The 24,640-nt window shown below is 29.1% G+C and overlaps 1 protein-coding gene across 8 annotated transcripts in view; it reads right to left on the bottom strand.

The window, feature by feature from the left end:
- Positions 1-24,640, bottom strand: part of LOC105226381 (ABC transporter G family member 23) — a 132,206-nt gene that overhangs the window by 36,622 nt on the left and 70,944 nt on the right. The window lies entirely within an intron of this gene.

Here is a 24,640-nt window from a genome sequence, read left to right as displayed (position 1 = left end):
AGTTTTTTTATTAAAAAATCCATAATTGATTGGCTTAGCTGCATAACAGTTGTGCGAAAAATAGTGTAGTAATTACAATGATTCATTAAACAAAAAATATGAAATATTCATAAAATTTTTTTTAAAAAAAGTTAATTTTTTTTTAAATATATTTTGAAAAATTAATTAAATGTTTTTATTTTTTTGAAAAAAATCGTTAAAAATTCATATTTGTCTTTTATTAATTAAATATTCCTAACCTTTTTTTTGAAAATTTTTTTTTTGATTTTCTTAAAATTTTTTTTGAAAAAATTAATTAAATATTCGTAATTTTTTTTTGAAAATATGAAATAAAATTTAAGTTTTTTTTGAAAAAAAAAAATGTATTTAATATTTAAAAATTTTTTTTTTGATAAACACTAATTAAATATTTTTAATTTTTTTTTTTAATATTTCCGAAAAAGTAAATTAATATTTTTAATTTTTTTTTGAAAAATCGTTTAAAATTTATATTTTTTTATTTATTAAACCTTCCTAAACTTTTTTTTTGGAAAACAATTTTTTTTTGATATTCTTAAAATTTTTTTTGAAAAGATTAATTACATATTCGTAATTTTTTTTTTGAAAATATGAAATAATATTTAGTTTTTTTTTGAAAAAAAAATGTATTTAATATTTTTAAAAGTTTTTTTTTGACAAACACTAATTAAATATTCCTAAAATTTTTTTGAAAAAAAAAATTAATTAAATATGCTTAACATGTTTTTTGAAAAATTAATTATATATTATTAAATTTCTTCCTTGAAAAAAATTAATTAAACATTCTTAAAATTGTTTTCTGAAAAACTTAATTCTTAAAACTTTTTTTTTTAATTAATTAAAACACTTTTTGAAGAAAAATTATTCTTGAAATGTTTTTTAAAAAAACTGATTAAATATTTTCAAAACTTTTTCCGAAAAAAAATTAATTCTTAAATTTTTTCTGAAAAAAATTAAATAAATATTTTTGCTTTTTTGGAAAATTAATTAAATATTCTTAAAATCTTTCTAAATTTTTTTTAATTAATTAAAAAATTTTTTGAAAAAAATTAGTTATGTATCCATAAAATGATTTTTGAAAAATATTTATAAAACTTTTTCAAAACTTTTTTTCGAAAAAAAAATAATTCTTAAATTTTTTCTTAAAAAATTAAATAAATATTTTTGCTTTTTTTCGGAAAATTAATTAAATATTTATAAAATCTTTCTAAAAAAAACTTTATTAAATTTTCTTAAAAAAAATTAAAAAAAGAAATATTTTTATAATATAATTATATATTTTCAAGCGTAATTTCGTAACAACTAAATTTTTTTCTTCAAACATCAGACAACTACAACTTTTATGCTTTATTTGACGCATTTGGTAAACGCTTTACAATCTTTTAATTGTTTAATTACTGCTGACAAGCGCAAAATCACTTCATGCCATTGCACATTTAGTTTTATTTCCAAATTTGACATGTTTACAATGTGACATTTTTACCCAAGCGCACATTCACACGCACATATGCATAGAATGACACACACTGGCAAGCAACAATTAGGCAACACTAAGCAAATAATAATAAAAAAAATAAATGCTCTTAACAACAACAACTGCAACCACAGTATTTTTGAGCCTGCACTTCATTTGAAGGCAAAGCGATTGCAATAACAAATTCACAAGCGCATAAAAATAATAAAAATACTTATGAATTACGAAATATTACAAGTGAAACGCCAAGCTTAAGCGCAATAACAACAAGTGCTAATGTCTCGAATATTAGCTCATTTTCGATCATTTTCTGAGCTTTAAAATCATTTGGGAAATCAGTAACGGGAATCATTGTGTGCAGTTCTCGGGTTTTATGTACCCTTTGCCTAAAGTAACTTTATCTATCTTTTGATTTGCCAGTGTGAATGACAGCTATACGAGTATGCTAAGTACTACGAACTTTCAACCGAAACTCATTGGACTCACATTGCTCAACGAAAACTGATCGCATTACCCGTAACTTGATATTGGAGATGACTAAATGCTTTTGGAATTCTAGAGCAAATGACAAGTACAACGAAGCTAAGGTGGTGAAAGTAATTCGGTTGAAGAAACTATGACCTCGTCAGCAGTTTTGGACAAAGCTTTCCATTGCAGTTTCGTTTAGTAATAACTAAAGGTTTCTTTGCAAATACTTACATACTTATATAAATGCTTACATACACACTTGAGTACATATTTATGTGCACATCTATAATTATATGTGAAGCATGACCGCTCAAATTGTCACGAAGGTGTAATTGCACTTTTAAGAATACAATAACAATAAGTATTTTGTCGGAAAATCCAGCAAGTCTTAAACGGAACCTTTCAAAGTCAACGAGTTTGCTGGGCCCTTTCATATTTTCGCATATTAACTCGATATTTTTTTTAATGCAATGCTATGGACCTGTCCAACCAAGGTATCGCCGCTATTTCCTGTGACAAAAAAAAATTAACTTTCCAATTCTCGCTGCTCAAAGGTCGTTTGAGTACTTTAACACCGTCTTCGTATTATTCTTGAAAGCTGACTGGCAACCACTTCAGCTGCCACTGACTTTTTGAGAGTTTTTTGAGCTTTACCCTTGAATAAATAAAGAACGATTCTCTGCTAATATGTGAATTTCCCAAGCTGAAGCGCGTTTTAAAACTTGACAGCCAAGGAGATACATGCATTACAGTATAGGCTAAAATTAAAGCACACTTTGCTGTAACTAAGCAACATATTCCTCAAAGTATAATAAGTGAAAGGAAGAATGAAGATAATAATTTTGTTAAAAGCAATGCTTACTGTTGGCGTGATTAAATTTTATTTTTTAAACAAACTCGTAAGAAAATATTTTTTTTTAATTTTTAAAAAATTTTAGAAAAATTTCAATGAATAAAAATTAATAAATTTTTGTAATTTTCAAAAATAATTATTAAAAAAAAAAAAATACAAAAATATTAGAAAATAAATTTTAAGAACACTTTTGAATATTTATAAAAGTTTTTTTGAATATACAGAAAAAAATGTAAAAATATTAAAAAAAAATTTGATTTTTAGGAAAATTCTGATTTTTAAGAAAAAAAATCAATTTTTTAATTTTAGGAAATTTTGATTTTTAGGAAAAAAAAATAATTTTTTTTTACATTTTTTTTTTTAATTTTTTTAGGATTGAATGTTTTGAATATTGAGATTAAAATTTTTTTTATTATTTTTAAGACAAAAATGATTTTAAGAACTTCTTTTTTTAGAATCTTTTTTAGAAAACATTTTTTTTATAATTGAGAAAGCAATATTGATTATTTAGGAAAAATTTAAGTTTTTTAAGAAACAAATTTTAAAATTTTTTAGAAAACCTTTTCTGGATTATTTAGGAACACAAATTATAATATTTTTTAAATTTCAATTGATTTGGTATTATAAAAATTTTTGATGACGGAAACTCATAAGAAAACATTTTGAATCTTTAAAAATTGTTAGAAAAAAATAATGAAAAATATTGAATTTTTAGCATTTTTTAATTTTTAAAACTGTTAAGAATAATTCAAAAAAAAATAGAAATATACTAGAAAACAAATTTTGAGATCATTTTTGAATATTTATGAAAAATGTTTTTTTTTGATATATAGAAAAAAATTATCGAATATTTCAAAATTTTTTAGAATTTCTTAATTTTTAAAACTTTTAAGAATAATGCAAAAAATTAAAATTATTCTAGAAAACAAATTTTGAGATCACTTTTGAGTTTTTATAAAAAATGTTTTTTTTGATATATAAAAAAAAATTATTGAATATTTAAAAAAAATAATTTTTAGGAAAAAAGTTGAATTTACTTTAGTGACAGAATTTTTTGAAAAATTAGGTAATTTTTTTTAAATGTTTTTAAGAATTTCTTTTAATTATTAAGAAAAAAATTGTTTGGGTCATTAAGGAAAATTTTTCTGAATATTGCTTTTTTGATTATTAAGGAAAGTTTGTTTTGATAATTATAGAAAAAAAAATTTTTATTTAGGAAAGAAAATTTAATCTTTTTCAATTTTTTTATAAAGTTTTTAGGAGAATTTTTTTCCAAAAATATGATAAGCAAAAAACATATTTAATAAAAACAACAAAACAATTTTATTTTTATTTTATACTTTTAGAAAAAAAAATTAAAAATGTTTAGAAAAAAATTGTTTGATTATTTATGAAAAAAAAAATTAATCTTTTTTAATTTTTTTTTTGTTGATTTTATTCTTTTTTATAAATTTTTTAGAACAATTTTTTTCCAATAACTTTATAAGCTAGAAAAAAGTATTTAACAAAAACAACAAACAAAATGTAATTTAATTTTTTTTTAATTTGTTCAAGAAATTTAATTTTAAATTTTATAAATTTTAATTGTTTTATCTTTTTTAAATTTGTTTACATTTTTTATTGTAATTTTCAGAAAGAAATTGAATAAGTAAAATGTTTTTTTTTTATTATTTTTTTAGGGAGAAAAGTAATAATTTTTGCAAAATATAAATTAAAAACAAAACGAAGAAAAAATTCTTAAAAAAAATTGAAGACAAGACATTTCGAATGCTTTTTTGTTAAATCACTTAACAGTCATGACTTTGACTTTATTAATAAAATAAAAAAACGTCAGGTACCAATACATTTTATACCTCTGATCATAAAAAGAAGTCCTTTAGGTTGCAGTGGTAAACTTATATACATATGTACATATGTACGCTTTCATATATACATAAGTTTATTTTTATATAGGCCCGTTCACCTAGAAACCCAACAAATCGCCATTAATTGTCTTATTATATTTTCCATCGTCTGGTGTTCCTTTAGTTAATCACAATGTGCGAATGGAATATTTTACAATTTTGCAATGATACAAATTTAACCGGTTTAACTAGCCGCATACATATCAACAAGTCGCACAAAAAAGCACATATACTCGTATATGCACAAACTAGCATCGATAAGCGCAAATTTAGTAACGCGCAGCTGGAAAAGTCGGACCAAGACAGGCCAGAGTCCAGAGAGCTCAGTGTCCACCAGCAGCAAAAGCTACTCGGTTACAGCTTAATTACCTGCATATACCGACGTGTGTATATTTGTGTGTATAGTTATTTATGAGTGAATGCATTTATGTATATGTGCCTATATGTGTGTTATCATTAGCTTTGCGTTTATTGCTGACTCAAATGATGGACTGACACAACTTAAAGCTAAGCAAAGGCTGAGCGCAAACGAGTGAGCCTTGCTGTTGTACGCAGCGTGGAGCTAACAACAACAAATAAAAGCGCGTGCAAAGTTTGCAATTTTATTATAATTATATTCCATAGTATTCGCAGTTGCATCGCATGATATTTCCAGAACTTCTTGATTGCTAAACAATCTGTGCGTGCGTGTTGCAAATGCCCGTGTGTATGTGCGCCTTACGCAATTCACATACAATGTGGCATGCATAAAAATTCAGCTTGCTGTGCATATTTGTTATTTTTTAACATTTTTGTCTACAAAAAATCGTTTTCTGCTTAATCACCGCTGATTCATTAAGATCGCGCGCAGCGACTCGCTGGTCTAGTCCCACAGTTATATGTGCGTGCAGGTGTGTGCTGGTGCGCGATTGCTTTGCCAATTCAGCAAGTCTTGCTTTTTGGCACTTTTTTCAATCGGCTTTGTTTACAAATTTCCATTAAAAACGCGTTCTCTCAACAGTTAATGCAATTTCGTTTACCTTTTAGTATTCTAAATGACTTTAAGTGAAAAATTTGCATTACAAAAAATGTGAACACATAAGATTCTATAGTATATATAAATATATATATATTTAAATGTAAAAGAGGTAAGGCGGGAGGAAGGAATAACTAAAGGATTACCTAACTGCGTGAGTGGTGAGGTGCTGAGCCGGCTACGAAATGACTAGTGTTTATGTTGTTGTGGAAATAAGCTGTATTAGAGTTATGTATACCCTTTGCTTAATAATAAAGCAGTTGCGAAATAATAAAATAAACTGATTATGAGATATATTAATAAAAACAAAAAGAAAACTTTAACTACAGTTGCATCGAAGCTGTAACGCAAAATTTTGTACATAAGAGCTAGTTTCTGATTGCCGAGTTTGTATGGCAGCTATGTATATGTTCTAGAGACTCAATCTGCTAAATTTCTTCCGAGATTATACCATTGCCTTGATTAATAATCCAAGTCAAATCTCTTAAAGATATATCTTCAAATAAAAAAGTTTTCCATACAAGAGCTTGATTTTGATCGATCAGTTTGTATGGCAGTAACATGCTTTAATGACCCGATATCGCGCTTCCGCTCTAATTAGCAGCTTTTTTGGGGGAAAAGAACGTGTACAAAGTTTGTGATTGATATCTTGAAAACTGTCATAACTTCGACCACACGCCAAGCTAATCATTTATATATCATATATTTTACATGGTCAAACTTCATGACAAACTTAATATACCGTGTTCACAGTTCAAAAACTTCATTGAAGTATGAAGAATATAATGCTTCTTGCCCCGAAATCGCCAATTAAAATTATAACTTCAAGCTTTTACTTGGAATTTTAGAAAGGACTCTAAGCAGAGACTTAAAAATTCTACAAGAGCATACTTTTAGGCGGAAGTTATATTATTTTCTTATTTTCAGAGTACTTTGGGTATCATGGAGGTACTGGAAAAAGAAAACCTTTTACTCTCTCAGCAAGCTTAAAATATTGTTTTCTCTAACGATAAATGACAACTGATTGTTTCGTATCGAAAATATTACTGCAACATAACCTTTTTAGCCGCTGAAGTGAGAGAGTGAGAGCTTACAATTATAGCACTTGGAGCAGGACGCTTGAGCGGCTTTTCTAAAGATTTACTCGAACGTGAGTGAAAAACAGATTAAAGTGTCGCAAAAAAATCTTAAAGTTCAAGAATCAAAAAGTAAAATATATTTTGTATAAGCTCTAAGGTTGAGCCACTGAAGTTTTGCGCGTCTCACCATAACAACAATTAAAAAGTGAAGAAACTTTGCTCAAAAAAGGCCATTCAGCACAAGCTCAAGAGCTTATTTTATTATGCTAACTAAATAAATAAAATGGCAACTAAACAAAATTATTAAAATTTTACAACCATAAAATTTTCTAAATCGTTTGCACAGATTACTCTTAGAGCCTTTTTTTTTAATTTTGCTAAATTGTTCACCAAATTTGACTTCAAGCACAATACAATAAACAAATAAAAAATGTATACTCACATGCATAAAACGCCTAAGATATTATGCAACAACACGAAAACATATTCAATGTTCTTTTTCAAGTCACAATACACCAATTAAGCCTTCATGGTGACCATACAAATAAACCCACAACATAAAAATTTCACATAACCGTTAAGCATTGCCAAAATCGTGGCTGGGAAATACCGCCAAACAATGAGCTACACGACAAAAACAAAAATATCGCAGCTACATATGTGGTCAATGATGAAATTTTGCACTGAACTACACACACCACTACAACAAAGAGGAATATTTCGACCACGAAGCGCTGAATTTTTGAAGGGAACAAAATTGAAAGACCGACAACCAAATAGCTCGATACATATGTACATGTAAACGAAGATGGCTCAAGCAATTTAAGGCAGCAGACGGCACAAACTTGCTTAATATGTATCCAATCGCATATAGGTGTGTGCGTGTGTGTGTCTGTAAGCTTTAAACTAACCGACGGGCAGTGCATTCAGCGCCGCTTACAAAGTGGTCAGCCTTGAGATAAGGCAATCCAGCTGGCGGTGACAGGCGCGCGAGTACAAAAATAGAAACAAAGCGCTAAACTGATAGGCCGTTGGTAAACGAGAGCGCTTAAGTCAGGCGAAAAATACTTGAAAATATTTAAACAAAAACAGCAACAAACAAATCAGCTCGAAAGGGCGATCAGAAAGAGCTCAAGCGCTTAACTTAACAGGCTGACTAAATTAAAAGAGCAAAATGATTATTGAAATTTTACAAGCTGCAGCCTGAACAGGTCAGGTTTGTGCCTTAAGTCTATAGTTTGTATGGAGTCTCGTGGTATGGCAAGCAAGTTTGTGACTTAAGTCTTTTATCCATGACTCTTCGTAGTTCGAATGGCAAGTTTGTGTCTTAAGTCTTTCATATTTTTCAGTTTTTAATATTGCATGGGCCTGTTTGGGCCTTAACACTCTAGTATTTTTAAATTTTTTTAACATGGCAGGCAAATATGTGCCTTATGTCTTCAGTTGTGGTAGACTTTCTTAAAATTGTATAATACAATCTCTTGGGAGAAGCATACAATTCTATGCAGGGTATAAGTTTTAGCTTTTTTTTCGTTTAATACTCACATAAAACAATTGAATAGGCAAGTTTATTGTTTTTGTTGTCTCCATATGGTAGTATATGTATGGCTATTTTCGCATGCAAATAGTTTGTGAGTATTAAGCAATTCTCTTTTTTATTTTTTATCAGCATTTTCATGACTTTAATTATGCTGTCTGTTGTTATTATTTTCGAAGTAGGCCGTGTGTAGCTACTGGGCTTTTGCTTGAGTATTGAAGTGGTTATACACACAAATTTTGTAGGTCTAGCGTTAGCGATGGCGGTTATTATAATTATTGCGGTAAAAAAATTGTATAAGAAATTATTTTCAAAAAAAAAAAAAATTTAGGAAAAAAATCATTAAAAAATGCATTTAAATTTAAAAGAAATATTAAAACTGTATTTATGTAAAATTGAAAGAAAAAACTAAAAATGACGTAAAAAAGCATTAAAAATATATTTATACATATGTACATAAAAAAATAATCCAATTTAACCTTAACAAAAATCAGAAAATATTTTAATATTATTAAATTAAATTAAAAAAAAAAAATTAACTTTAAAAAATATTAAAATATATGAAATGTCTGTATAAAATAAAAAAAATCATTAAACAATTTGCATTTCAAACTTAAAATATTAAAAAAATATTTCCATAGAATTAAAAAAAAAATTTATTAAAAAAATTCAACTTAAAAAATTTTAAAACGATATTTATATAAAACTAAATAAAAACTTAAAAAAATGTAATTAACTTTAAAACATTTTAAAATATATGAAAGATTTGTATACAACAAAAAAATCATTAAAAAATTGCATTTCAACTCAAAATATTAAAAATTAATTTTCATGATTTTAAAAAAAATTTAAAAAAATTTTTATATAAAATAAAATAAAAAATTAAAGAAAATTTAATTGATTTTAAAAAATATTAAAATATATGAAATATTTGTAAAACAAAAAAAAAAATCGTTAAAAAATTGCATTTCAACTCAAAATATTGAAAATTAATTTTCATAAATCTAAAAAATATTTAAAAAGATATTTATTTAAAATTAAAATTTAGAATTAAAAAATATATAAAATTTAATATAATATATAATATATAAAAATCTTTAAAAAAATTGCATTTCATTTTAAAGTATTACAAATATTTAGATAAATAAAAAAAGAAAAATCACTAAAATATGTATCTCAACTTCAAAAATTTTTCAAAATATACTTATATAAAATTAAAGCAAAAGTTAAAAAAAAAATAACTTTAAAAAATATTAAAATATATAAAATAAATGTATAAAAAAAAAATAATAATTAAAAAAAGTATTTCAACTTAAAATCTTACAAATGCATTTCCATTAATAAAAAAAATCAATCAAAATGTATTTCAACTTCAAAAAGCTAAAAATATGTTTCCATAAAATTAAAAAAAAAATAGTAAAAAAATCTATTTCAACTTAAAAAAAAAATATAAATATATTTTCAAAAAAATCAGTTGAAAAACTCATTTCAACATTAAAAAATACAAAAAATATTTCTCCGTAAAATTAAAAAAAAACATAGTAAAAAAAATTAATTGACTTTAAAAAATTAAAAAAATTGCTGTAAAAAAATTCTTCTATTGATCTTAAAAAAAATAATACAAATATATTTCATCTACTTGGCGCCATTTCAACTCACTAATTTGCAGCTATTAAGCTTTAGTAATTTCTAATTTTCAACATTTACACACAACAAATATTTTTAATTTTTTCCAGCACTTATTCTAATAATTACCATCATAAATGTCCAAATTTGATGCGTCATTGTTGCCATATTTATCTATTTGACAATTTGTCAGCTTATTTTGCCATAAGTTTTAGTACCGTTACTCATCACCCTTCATATTAAAAGTATTAACAAATATTTTAAAATAAATATAATAAAAATCAATGCGACACTTAAAATGTCAATAACAAAATAAACTATGTGGCAACCCATTAAGTGCGCAACTTTTGCGCGCAAAATAATTATCTGTCGGGGTTTACCCGCTTTGATAGTTATTTTTCAGCGAAGTTCACTCCCTAAAAGTGTTTTAACTTTTTATATTGTAATATCTGGTTATACAAAAGTGTTGTGGGCGTTTTGGTGACCCATTTAGGATATGTAATCACCTTAGCGAAAGTGGTTGACTCACAGTGTTATTGCTAGTTTTTATGAAAATATTAACAACAACTCATCTGGACGAAATATTATGGCATTAAAGGGTGAATACTGACGGCACACATCATTTTGGGTATGCATACCCAGATTATGATATCAGAAATGCTACTTGCTTTTTGGTATCGCGTTTACAAATTAAGCGCTTGTACAAAAATATTGATGCATTCCAACTCTGTTAATAGACTCTGCTAATTTACTCTCTTAATGGCGTCAAAATAGAAAAAGTCAAAAAAGCAGCGCTTGAAAATCGTCTTGTTTGCAACAGACAGATAGCAGTAGATCTTAACTTCTCTTATGGAACAACTCAATTCATTATTATTAATATTTTGCTTATGAAGCATATCAATTAATGCTGGACTCGTAGCAACATGACATGAGTCTTATAAATATTTTTAATTTTCTTCCAAAATCAAGACATGCGTCTTTACTAAAACGAGGCCGAATAGATATGCAAACAGCAAAAATTGGATTAAGCGTTAACATGCTAGAAAGCAACGTCGAATACTCTATAATATATGTATAAAATATAAATACAAAAGATCAGCGTAATGAGCTGAGTCATTTGTCCGTTTGTCTGTCGCAAACTAGTCCCTCGGTTTTTGAGGCATCAAATTAAAACTACACGCACTTGTCTCACCAAGAGGCTGCTCATTTGTTGACAATGCCGATGAATTCAAGTCCATGTATGGCAAACTTTCTTATTTGACAGTCATAAGCTGCAAACAAATTTTTCAGATCGGACAACTATACCTGCTAACTATACAAAATGACCAACCAAAATCAATTTCTGGCTTAAAAATCTATTTCGCAATCAGTGGCTGCTAAATATATATGAAAGTATAATGCATTTGTACAGAAGTGGATACAGCGATATATAGTCGCAAAAATGTCGATGATTTACCAGAAAGTGGTTCGATAGGCAAAGTGAACAAAAAATATGAAAAAGAATAGTGAATCTGTTTTCGCGGAATCCTGATTTAACAATCCGCAAGGACAAGCAAAATTAATGGCAAGAGGTTTAGATATATCCTACGAAACTATCCGAACCCTTCTTCATACTCATGATCTGAAATGGCGCAACACAATGAAGAAGCCTCTATTGACTGAAAAACTTGTGATCGACGCCGTTAGTGACTGGACACATTATTGATCAAATTGCATAATTGTTTCTAATGTGTCCAAATATGAAAGTTTCATAAAATAATTTTTTTTATAAATTAACCAGACCAAGCTCTTACTTGACAGATTGTAATACTTGTTCATACTTTTCCGAACCAAACAAAAATCTGGCGACGTTGAAATTTTAATTTTTTAACTTATGCGTTATTAATGCCCAACTACTGCGGTTGTAAACTCATATATGACTCAGTTGTAAGAAATATTCAAAGAATAAGTAAAAAGTATATTTGCCACTAACTATTGCAAAATTATTTGTGAGCAAATCCAACGTAAAACTTAAAAACACTCAACACATATAAGAAAAAGCTTCTTCGCTGCTTATAGAACAAAGCTTTGACGATTTCAGCGCGTCATGCAGCCGATTTAAATTCAACAACGCGGTGCCGTGCGTTGCATGCGAAATTTCAAAGCGACGAAATAATGGCGGAGCAAATATACCGCCCACTGGCGAAATTGAAAGGCCACCTACACCACCACTATATACTAAACATATGTATGTAGGTATGTGTAGAAGAGTGTGTGTTGGTTGGCAAATGAGGAGGGCAGAACGTCACAAATGCGCCTAACGCAGCGCTGAAGCCGCAAAAGCGCGACGTGTGCGCCAGTGGACGGCGTGACAAGTGCTGGAGGAGCTATGAGTGTGCGTATATATATATACATATATATGTAACAACATATATTTATCAACTCAAATGTGTAACTTGGAGGAAAATTTCGTTTGTTATTTACATCGAAATATATATATATTTGTGTATATACTTGTGCATATGTATAAGAATTTATATAAAGGAAAATTCAATTTAGCACTTCAACGGCTAATTTCCTTTGACAGCACTGCATTGCCGCCACTTCTATTTCCACATATATACAAACACACACCCATTCTGGGTGTCGCACTTATTTCACTTTCGCTTTCTGCGGCTGCGTCATCGCCACCGTTGCGGTAATCGTTGCATTGTGCGGCGTAAAACTATGACAATCGGCTAAATGTGCGAATTGCAATGCGAGGCGAAGCGAAGCGGTTTTGCATGCAACATTAGCGAGCACACACAACATTCACCACACGCACATACACACAGCCACACCGCTTGGTGGGCAACCAGTCGAGCTTGCAACCAGGTTTTTCCGCTGATTACGTCTTCGTCGGTTACAAGCGCGCAAACAAGCAAGCAGAGCGGGTGAGCGGCGCGTAAAACCAACGTTGTGCGCGTGTGTATGTGTTAGCAAAAGCAATTTATCGACTTGCAACATCAGCCGCTCTCTGCATTTAGCAGCAATATTTGCAGTGGAGGCGCTGGTTTCTGCTCTCAGCTGCCGCATTTCTTAATTTCTTGCTTTTTATTTGTTTCTGCATTTTCATTACTTTTTCTTTTTGCCCTCATTTTTACATTTTTATTTGTTTTTCTTGCTGTTTTGTTGCTTTATTTTCGCCATCGATGAGCGATGACATAATTTCATGAACGTACCGGCCGGTTTTGTGGGCCACTCAGCCAAGCGGTCACTCGCCCAGCCAGCAATCAGCAATTGTGCTGGCCACCAGTAGCAACAACAATCGAAATCAGCCAGCTGTTGCTAGTTTTCAGTTAGTTTTTCTGCGTTTTTCTTTTGCTGCATGTTCAACCGTTTGTTTGGTTCGCTGCTTTTTCTTTTCTCACCACTGTGACTAATTTGGTAAGTTGGCAGTTTTTTACGGTTTTCGTGCGTTTATTGCATATTCTGGCAAATTTTGTCATTTTATGTGTTTTTCTCTTTTACATCGTCTTCATTTCTCTTGCTTCTTGCAATTCGCAGCTGATTTCTATCGGTTAATAATTAGTTGTCTTTTTCTTTTGTTTGCTTAACATCGCTTTTCTGTGTGGTTTTTCTTTCCATACTCAACTCTAATCATTTTTTTTTTCTATTTGCTTTAGCAGACGCCCAAGTTTTTGCTGTTATTACAACATCTTTATTGTTTTCCTTTGTTTTGTTGTACTATTTTCGTCTTAAATACATATTTACATATATACCAACTAATACATTGACTACATAATAAAATCGAAAAAATGTATTCTAGCTTAAATATAACTTCGAAAAATCAAATTTGTTTCCAAAGCATCTATAAAGAATTCTTTTCTTTAGGTTTCAACCGTAGAGAATGACGAAATCATTGTAGCACAGAAGGACCTTAAAGCTCTATGTTTTTTTAATAATATCCTTCCAAGTGTGTTGCAATCTTAACAATAATTTTGTTTGAAGTTAAGAGTTAGTGCCAGTAGTCATTTTTAGTCAATTTCCGATGACTCGTTCGAGCATTTCTGGATGAAATAGCAGATCTTGAATCGCTATAGGTTGCTCATCATCTCAAATGCGGCAATTTTGCTTGATTACATACCTATTAAGCCAGAAATGAGCCTCATCGCTGAAAATATTTTGGCTCAAAAACGTCGGATCTTCTGGAACTTTCCAAGCGCTCATAGAACAAAACGATGTCGCTTGGGAAGGTTGAGCGGCTTCAGTTCTTGCGCAAAATAAATTATTTAAAACTCTTTTCTTCAGACTATTACTGATGTAAGCCATCACAGGGATCCCTTTTACTAACTTATTAGAAGCACTGCAACTTGTGTGAAGATAATAATATGTGTCATGACTGCTTTAAAAACTACTTAATCATGCATAATTTTGGTTTCAACTTTTAATGTTGATCTCAAAGATGCACCACGCTCTGGCATCAAATAGTCAGTTATCATGAACTGATAACCGTTGCCATTAACGGTTACTTTCTTACCGACTTCATTTTTGAAGAATATGGACCGATAATTCCACCGACCCAAAAACTACACCAAATCGTTATTTTTTCTAGATGAAAAAGCAGCTCTTGGATCTCCATAGGCTGAATTTCCAGCTGCGAATCGCTGCAGGGTCGTTGTAAAATCGCAAGAAAATCGATAAATTTCTCAAGCGGATGATTGTAATGAACGACAACGTGAAAGCTAAAGCGGTCATAGTCGAATCGCGGTGAGCCTGTTCAAACGGTGCCAGGATTAAATGGTCAGCAAGATTCTGTTATGTGCTTGATGGGTTTGGCAGGGAATCATCTACTTTGAACTGCTTTCCCATGGTTAAATTTGTAGTTAGAACGCAAGCAAACAATTGAACAGAAGTAGCCGGGTTTGGCAAATAAGCGAAGAATTGTGTTCCATAACACATCGATAGGGACTCGCCAGAAGCTGCCAGTCCTTGGGTGGTATAATTTTCTGATTCCACCGTATAGTTTGGACCAGACATCACATGAATTCTACCCGTTCCTGGTGAAAAAATCACCTCAAAAAGAGCTTGTGAAAATTAACTCTCTCAGTTATGTGCCAATCGAAACTAGACTTTCTGAAAGTGGCATTATGAAATTATTTGCAAAATGGCAACAAGTTATCAATCAAGATGGTAAATTCTAACTCTGACCTACAAAATCTTAAATTCAATGCAAAAATAATGGATTCCTTTTATAAAAATTATAAAATTTATTTTATTTTTTATCTGAAACAACTTTGACATATTCAGGGCCGCTAATTGATATTTAAATCGTTACTGGCGGCTTGGATATTTTAATTCAAATTTTATTGTCTGCAGAGCTCAAGCATAACTTTAAATTGAATAGTAGTGAGTAAAAGTGCTGGTTAAAATAATATTATTAACACCGAAAATCGGATAACCAAGCTCAGAACATTACCAAATGCATTGCTGCTCTAATTAAATATTAAAAATATGCACACAATATTATTTAAATTGTTTCCGTATCTAAGTGTATCATTATATACGCGTGCCAAAAGCCACCCACCGCAAGCTGTGCCCAGTGTTGGCGTTACTCATTTATTTTTTTTTGTTGTAATTACTGCTACTGCGACCACAAATAACAGCAACACAGCTAAACTGTCAGAGGAAGCATTAATGCGCTTGTAAATAAATAAATTAGTTTGACCAGCCACCGCTGCGCCCCACACTTGAACTCGACCGCAAGACAGGGTGTCAATTTAGCGCCTGTGAACTAGCAAATGTTTCTGACAAACTCAATTAAGTCGTCATTGAAGATCGTAGATTATTTCATTACTTATTGATTTGGTATGCAAATTTCATGCCGTTTAATAATCTTTAAACAATAAATAATTCGCCGTGGCGAAAGTGCAAGAATACAAGTGAGTTAACGCCGCTGCATAGTATGTAAATAAGCGATAAAGTAAGGCAGCAGTTATGTGGTGTGGTAATGATGCAACAAGTCAAACCGCAAGCAATTGCCGCACGAACAACAAATGCACATAACTTAGAGTGCATACAGACATATACATATATAGTATATTTGTGGGTATATATCGTCACCTAAAATGCAAAATAACGCAACATCACTTTTCATAAGTTTACAGGCGACGGAAAAACGATATAATACAAACCACGCCTATTGAAACAAATTTTGAGTTTTGGTTATAAAATGGTTATATATTGGTTACCATATACTTATATTGAAAAAAATTGAGTTTTGGTTATGCAATGGTTATATATTGGTTATATCTGAAAATTATATGCTACATACATATATGTAAGCAATAAAAACTGAATTTCGATTTTTTTGATGATACGTTGTTTTGCATTTGTGGTGACGATATGTAGCATATAATTGGTTAGTCGCTGGCAACAGAAATCTACTATGGCACAAAAGATTATGTCGGAAAATCAATATTTGCCTGTACATTATACATATGTATGTATATATATTTATAAGTATATCATATATTTATACATATATACGCCGTAAAGTGTGTAGAGGCAAATTTTTAGCGTGTCAATTCCAGCTGTGCCATTTCTCGCGGCAAAATCAGCTGTTAGTTCACAGCCACTCTCATTGTAGACAATTTAACAATTAAAATATTTATGGTGTGTAGCTTTTGAAAACTTTTCAACTTGAATTCTTTATTAATAAAAACTTAAACAAAAACATGTGCAGCTATGCTCAGCATGAAATGGTGCTCCACTGTTACTAAATTGCATAGCTTTCTTGGCCTTAAAATTATACTTCATATTCATCAATACTTATTTCTTAATTACAGAAATTAGCATTTCATTCGAAAACAGCAGCTATGCACTGACAAATGTTCATTATGACGAGGTTGTGCTACTTTTTATGCAAAAAGGCATTAATTTTGTGCTTTTACATGTGAATACAGGGTGCACCAGAAGTTTTATTATTGAGGTTAATGATAAAAGAAAACTTGCTTGCATATTTTTTTGATAGAAAATTTCAATATTTTTCGCCAACATTATTTACTTTAACAAATTAGTTCAACGTTTCATACCACCAACCAATATTATGGTTTCAGATTTAAGGTTATGCTCGACTACATTTGAAGATTAATTTTAATTTTAGCTCTTCAATGTATCTTTTCTTCACACATTTCTCGGACCTTTTATTGGCAAATACTTGAGTTTAGAGTATCAAAAAAATATTTGAAAAATATACACATGAGAGAATACAGTTTGCAACTGTCAACTATCAACTGTCAAACCGACATTGACAACTGTCAACCCTTCAGCGGTAACGAAAGCAAATATTTTTAGCTACTGAAACTGCTTGAAAATTAAAAAAAAAAAACTTTATTTAACAAATCCGCGACCCTTGAGAAGTTAAAGCAAAATGTTCAGCAGAAAATACGAAGTGTCACCTGACAAGCTGTCATTGACAAATTCTGATTCTGCATATAACCATGTCGAAATGTACAAATATTAAAAATGTATTATATAATTGTAATTTATAATCTCGACTTATGCACTTATAACAACAATAAATAATATTAATAAATTTTACTGTGAAGTTTTTTTTGGCATTTTTAAAAATACCAGATATTTTATGCTCACCCTGTTTATAGATAGAGCATTAAACTCAATGTAAAATCTGACATAAGTCATTATAGTACACACAATTATACATGAAAACTAAAATTGCGATACTACACCCGTAATTTTATGTCATATTTTGTCTTCGACGCGACAGTCACTCGTCATTAATTCATTTAATCGCGGGTTGCAAAGTCGGGCGTTAATTAATATTCTTGGAATACTAGTTTTTTTTATCATTTTCTCGCCATATAATATACCGCGTACGCATTACCGAGAACTATAGCTTATTTTTTAATTGTTACATTGACGAATTCCGTTTCCAATCAGATTACGGTTGATCTCTTTCAGCGGAAAATCCTATATGATTGATACTTCAAGGTATACAACGTTTTGACAAAGCCTCAAAGCCTTAAAGCATAATTAAAATAATTGGTTAACAGAGTTTTAGATATGATATCGATATACAAGTATATCTTACATATCTATACAAAACCCATTTTGAACAAATTCGATTGTTTGATTTTATTTTATTATAACATCACGTGATTTTTGTTGGTAGATCCTTTATCTGACGACTGTTTAATATATCAAGCTTCTCATATGGTTTTTAAAATTTCTGTTATGATTCCTAAGAGTTCCTAAATGTAGTGACGACTTTTTACAATAGAAGATTATTAGTGTAGGGTACTTATCACAGTTAAACAAACCTAAAATATGAGTTTCAGGTTTAAAAACGATATCTCACTTCAAAGAAGTTCAAACTCATCGCTAGGCACGCAGCTCATATGCCGATGAATATTTTAATAGTGGAATTTATCAGCGTCTATTAAGCAGAGTTGGCTTTTCATAAAAAAGCTAACTAAATTCCTTCTAAAGATTATATGCTCTATATACCATATAAACAACTTCATTATAGAACTTTGCTTTATAAATCATAGTAAACGAATGCTGTTTTATGCTCGTATTCAATATTCGTTGCCTCATTTCATGCATCAGTGCTGATAGCACCTATAATTTAGTATAGGCACTTGACACTAAACATGCTATTTTAAGAAGACGGAAACATCGTTTTGCAACATTTTGCAGCCTTAACCATATTCATTATTTCAGAAATTTCACTTAGCTTCCAGCGTTGAGGAAACTAATTGTCTGTGGATTATCTCAAAATATAAAGCCACAAAATAATATTTTTTTTTATAAATTTGAGGTTATACATACTCTATGAGTAACAAATTACTGTAAATAAATTCTACACCAAACTCCACACTAATAACCTGGAGAATATGGCGCCAGCAGATCTTTTGGCATACAAAATGGTAGTTTTTTCTTCTTTGAAAAACACAACACTACTGTTTAAGTTAGATAACCTAACATAACCTAAAAAATATAATAAAATTAATTAAAAAGCAACATTAACATTTCCTAAAAGGCATCTACTCTCCAAAATGTCTGCACTAACTATCTAAAAGTGAAGCACACTCATCAAAACCCGGAGCATTACAAAAGGTTAATTAATAACTGGTTGAGTCAAAGAGGTCGCCACGTGCGTGGGTCGCGGTGCCAGTAGCATTTTTGCAGAGCCAAAATTTGTGACGAAACTTTGTTTCGCACACACTTAAAAGCTTTGTGTTCGCATGAAATTCACATGCTTGCTTCTAAAGCGTTAAATAAATGCCGTAATTTTTGAGTAAGTCTGTGCGTTCGTGTGTGTATGTTAGTTACATGTGGCTATCTCACTGTCCACTTACAAGGCAGGCAAACGCTCGTCCAACCGGTTTTGTACTATAAATAAACTAAAACTTAAATTTTAGCGAGTTTAGTAAGTTAATACTTGCTGTTCGTTGGCATTTACGTTTTTTTTTTCTTAGCTTAATCTGCTGATTAAAGTAGTGTTAGCCAAGAGTTGCCGTTGATATTATAGGTTGGCTAAAGTGAGATAAAAATATTTTAATAACAATGCTTTTTATTCCATTTTGAAAGGCATCTTTATAGTTAATAGTTTCTTCAAAGCAAAAAATGTTGGAAGGTTGCCATATGCTTTAAAATCAAAAAAAAAAGTTCTGGTAAAATTAAAAACTTTAAAAAAGCTTTAAGAAATTGCAGGAACTCGATACTCGAACTCGAATTTTAATAATTTTTTAAGTGTGCTGCCAGCTGTTTATATTTTTAAATACTATAAAATTGTTAACATAACTTTAAAAAATAAGTTTTTGAGATTTTTTATAGATACATAGCATGCAATAAGCAATTACTTTGAATCAAAGAAAAAAATGGAGAGTTGCCATATGTTGCAAAAAAACAAAAAAAAAAAGAAATTTTGCAAAATGCAATAGACAACTAAAGTTGTTTGATACAGTTTAAAATTGAAGAAACTTTTTTATGAGTGCTGCCAGTTAATTTATTTATTTATAATTTTAGCTTCAGAAATACTATAAACTTGCAAAAACAAAAAAAAATATTTTTATAAAGTTTTCGTAAGGTATCTATATAATAATCACTTGCTTTAAAGAAAAAATTTTGGAACGTTGCCATATAATTCAAAATCAAAAAAAAAAAAAAATTAGATATAAAAAAAAAATAATAATAAAATAAAAAATATGAAAAAATCAATATAAATATTTAAAAAATTTCAAATAAACTTAAGATTCAAACAGTTGAAAATTTAATATATTTTTGGAAGCATGTTACCACCTATTCAATTTTAAAAAACTTTAAAATTGTAAAAAACAATAAAATTAATGCAAAATGGGCTTTGAATTAAAAATATTAAAAAAGTTTTCTCAGAGTTAAAAATATTTTTGAGCAGAGATGCCAGCTTTTTAAAAATTAGTTTTACATACAGCAGATAAAGTAGATTAATTATTGGAATTTATAGTTTCAAATAGATTAAGAGTAATATAAAGTTGGAAATAAAATTTAAAGAGTTGCCATCTTGTCTAAGAGAGATGCCGGTTTTTTTCAAATTATAATACAATAAATGAATGTATATTACATTAATTATTGGAATTTAAAGTTGAAAATAAAAATGATAAGAATAAGCTGTAAAGAATTTAAAGTGTTGCCAGCTTTTTATTTTTAAGCCACCAAAAGTTCAAATTATAATACAACAAATGTGTATGATCATTTATTTTGAAAGTTAAAGTTGAAAGTAAAAAAGTTAAGAACAATTTGGAGTTGTAAAAAATTTAAAGAGTTGCCACCTTTTTATTTTTAATCCTCAAAATTTTTATAGTAAATGGTATATTGAAATATGCTTATGCATTCTGTATGAAAAATTCTTAAGGAGAGTTGCCAGCTGTTTGGAATTATTAAATTCAATAACAATTTTATAAAATTAATTAGAATTTTTTTTAAGAATATAAAGTGAACGTTGAAGTTGTTTTTACAAAAAAAGTTTCAGAAGAGAGTTGCCAGCTGTTTGAAATTAATAGATGAATGAACATTTTTTACATGAAAAAATGCAGTTCTGCATTATATTAGAGAAATTATTTCGGAAAAATGTATTTAATAGTTCATAAAAAAATAGATTACTAGAATGCTTAAAATAATATTGACTATCATGTAACTAAAATTTGTATATATTTGTATATATTAAGAATATTAAGAATAAGCAGTTAATCATGTTAGTACATACACATCAGTATTCCCGCCATCTAAACGCATTTACACAACTTCTAATTAACGCTGATGTCACAAAACAAATCGAAAAGCGGCGTAAACACTTGTAAATTCTTAAGTGCCCCCACAAACGTACATGCTCATTGTGACATAGAGACGGGCGCAATTTGTTGGAAAGCGTAATATTTGCTAATTGAATTTGCAAATACTTTTGCTTTCGATTTTTATTCTTTTCAGATACTCGTTTTTTCTACTGCTTCCTTAGCATTTTTTGCTAAATACACTTACATTTTGCTCAAAAGCGCGCAAATTTATTTAGGCTCCACGCTTGTGTAGCTCTGTGCAATCACAACATCGTCAAATGCTGGCATTTTCATTGAGGTGCGCAACATATGAACGAAGGGCGTACAAAATGTAAACAAATGTAACATCGTACGCAGTTATTTAAAGGTCTAACAGCGTTATTTGTGCACTCGCGAGCATTGCTGATAGCAGTGAGATATCATCACGTATACGCACTGTCACACATTCTGATGCAGTGGCGGCCTAACCGAGCATAGGCTGATAACAGTTTTATCTACGCAATGCATATTCTTGATGCACACAAATTAAAAGTAAATAGATAATAAGAAACTGTGACATTGTAAAATTTAAATAACGGTAAATTGAGGGCTTTTGTTATGCGAAAGTAATTGCAAAAATGATTTTGAAATTTTAGCACTGATTGAGACATTATTAGGTACAGGTTCTAGAGCAGAGTATTCCTCAAGAAGTTTTTAAGAACCAGTAGGAAGCTTTTAGTACAACATTATTGCTTCAAAAATGTGTACTAAATTAGCAGATATTGTACGAAAATATATTTTTAAAATTTAGTGCTAATCTGATGTTGACGAAATTTGTACTAAATAATTTTATTTAGTTCATTCTAAAATTTAGTACTAAATAATGGTTTTCGAAATTTTTAACAAGTTAGTAGATATTACACAAAAGTGTTTTCAAAACTTTAGTACCAAATTATTGTTTTCAAAATTTGTACTAAATTAAATTAAATTTACGAAATGTATTTACGAAATTTAATACTAAATTAAAGTTTACCAAATTTGTAGCAAATAAGAGTATATTTTACCAAATTCCTTTCTAAAATTTAGTACTAAATTAATATCTTTAAACTCAGTAGATATTTGAAACATTATGTTATAAATTAGCTTTTATAAATTTATATCGTACAATATACTAATGCAGTACTAAAAATTTGTACTAAAATATTAGTTTCTTTTTAGATTTCTTATGTAAGCTTTAGCTCCTAGAAATGTATATCAAAATTTAGTACACTAGTTTAGTACTAACAATTTGTACTAAAAATATGTACTAAAATTTTACATTTTATTTGAAATATTTTGTCTAAGTTTAGCTCCTATAAATTTATGTCAAAATTTAGTACACTAGTTTAGTACTAAAAATTTGTACTAAAAATGTGTACTAAAATTTACATTTTATTTCAAATGTTTTGTCTAAGATTTAGCTCCCATAAATTTATATTGAAATTTAGTACACTAGCAATTTGTACTAAAACTATGTACTAAAATTTTACATTTTATTTGAAATATTCTGTCTAAGTTTTAGTTCTTAAAAATGTATATAAAAATTTGCATCTGTACTAAAAATATGTACTAAAATTTTACATTTTATTTTAAATATTCTGTCTAAGTTTTAGTTCTTAAAAATGTATATAAAAATTTGCATCTGTACTAAAAATATGTACTAAAATTTTACATTTTATTTGAGATATTTTGTCTAAGTTTTAGCTCCTATAAATTTATATTAAAATTTAGTACATTAGTTTAGTACTATATATTTGTACTAAAAATGTGTACTAAAATTTTACATTTTATTTGAAATATTTTGTCTAAGTTTTAGCTCCTATAAATTTATGTTGAAATTTAGTACACTAGTTTAGTACTAATAACTTGTACTAAAATGGTCTACTAAAATCTTAGCTATTATTCGAGATATGTATATATTTTGCCTTAGTTTTATTTCAATAAAATTATTTTTATGTCGTGTTTTTTTTTAATTTACTAAAAATATTTGCACTCTTATGTTATTTACTAGCAATTATAATTAATTATTTTGCAATTACTTAAAGTGCACATAAATTAACAATTGTTCGGTTGCACTAAGTGGAGCGCTCTAATTATCGCGGAAAGACACTGAAGGTGCGCGACAGAAAATAGAAGCAGGTGACTGGTGAGGTATTTTACAATGCTTTACAGTTTTTTAATTGTTTGTTAGAGCGAACATTGCTTGCTGAATACAATTCAATTAAATGCTTACAGCACCCGTGGCATTTAAACATGCATTAATGAACCGGCAATTAACCAGTGGCTGCCAAACTGCATAAAACTTTTCAATAAATTTATTTTTATTATTTTTTTTTTTCAATGAAAAATTATGATTGGCTGGCGCTAATGGAGTGTTGAGTATAAAGTGACTTCTACATATTTCTATATGTTTTTATATCTACAAGTATATATGTATGGTTATGAATATGTCTATATAGCTATGTATGTATAACATTACATATTGTATATACATATGTATATGTTTATGTATACTTATGTCCTTAAGGCCAAATGCCAATGCAAAATTGAAGTTCTTTTTACCACTTTTTATTAAAGAAATTAATAATTGCCGCTAATGAATCGACAAGAAAGTGTAACAACAACAACAATAGAGTGAAAAAATAATTAATTACAAATATATATGTATACACACACTTGCAACCCCAAGGAATAGCGTCGCGCTAATAACAGTCGCTGAAAATTGCCAGCTCACTGCTCATTCAACTGCAAAGCAATCAATTTAATAGAACTGTAAGTGGTAATTTGCGGCGAATTTGCTGTGTGCAAAGTGCAAATGTCGCCTGACTTCAAAACCAAACAACGGAGCAACCGTTATAAGCATGGAAAAAAGCAAACACACGGAAAAGTTGCCACAAGAAAAATATTAATATGTAAATATAATATGTATGTGAGTATATGTAAATGTGTATGTGTGTTATTTGGAGCCACTAACACCGAAACATCTCAAAAATATGTAAAATATCGCAAAAATTGCGCTTGCCGTGCACTAAAATATGCCTTTGCAGAAAATTTAGCTACATTTGTAAGCATTTTGACATACATACAAACATATGACATAAGTATATATGCATCTGTACATACAAAAATGGATCGCGACGACACAGCTTTTATACGTACAGTGTGCTTACACTTAATAAATACTTATAAGCCTTCAAACATCATTTTAATATTTATTTGCTTATACTTACACACACATACACTCACACACATTAGCAATATATCTTCCTTATATTTATTTTAATAATTCATTTTTACCTATTTGCAATCACTAATGTTCGTATCTATTACATATAGCATGTTATGTGTTGTTGT

Source organism: Bactrocera dorsalis, chromosome 2 (genome assembly GCF_023373825.1).
Source record: "Bactrocera dorsalis isolate Fly_Bdor chromosome 2, ASM2337382v1, whole genome shotgun sequence".
Taxonomy (NCBI): Eukaryota; Metazoa; Arthropoda; class Insecta; order Diptera; family Tephritidae; genus Bactrocera; species Bactrocera dorsalis.
This window is presented reverse-complemented; position numbering and strand designations above follow the sequence as displayed.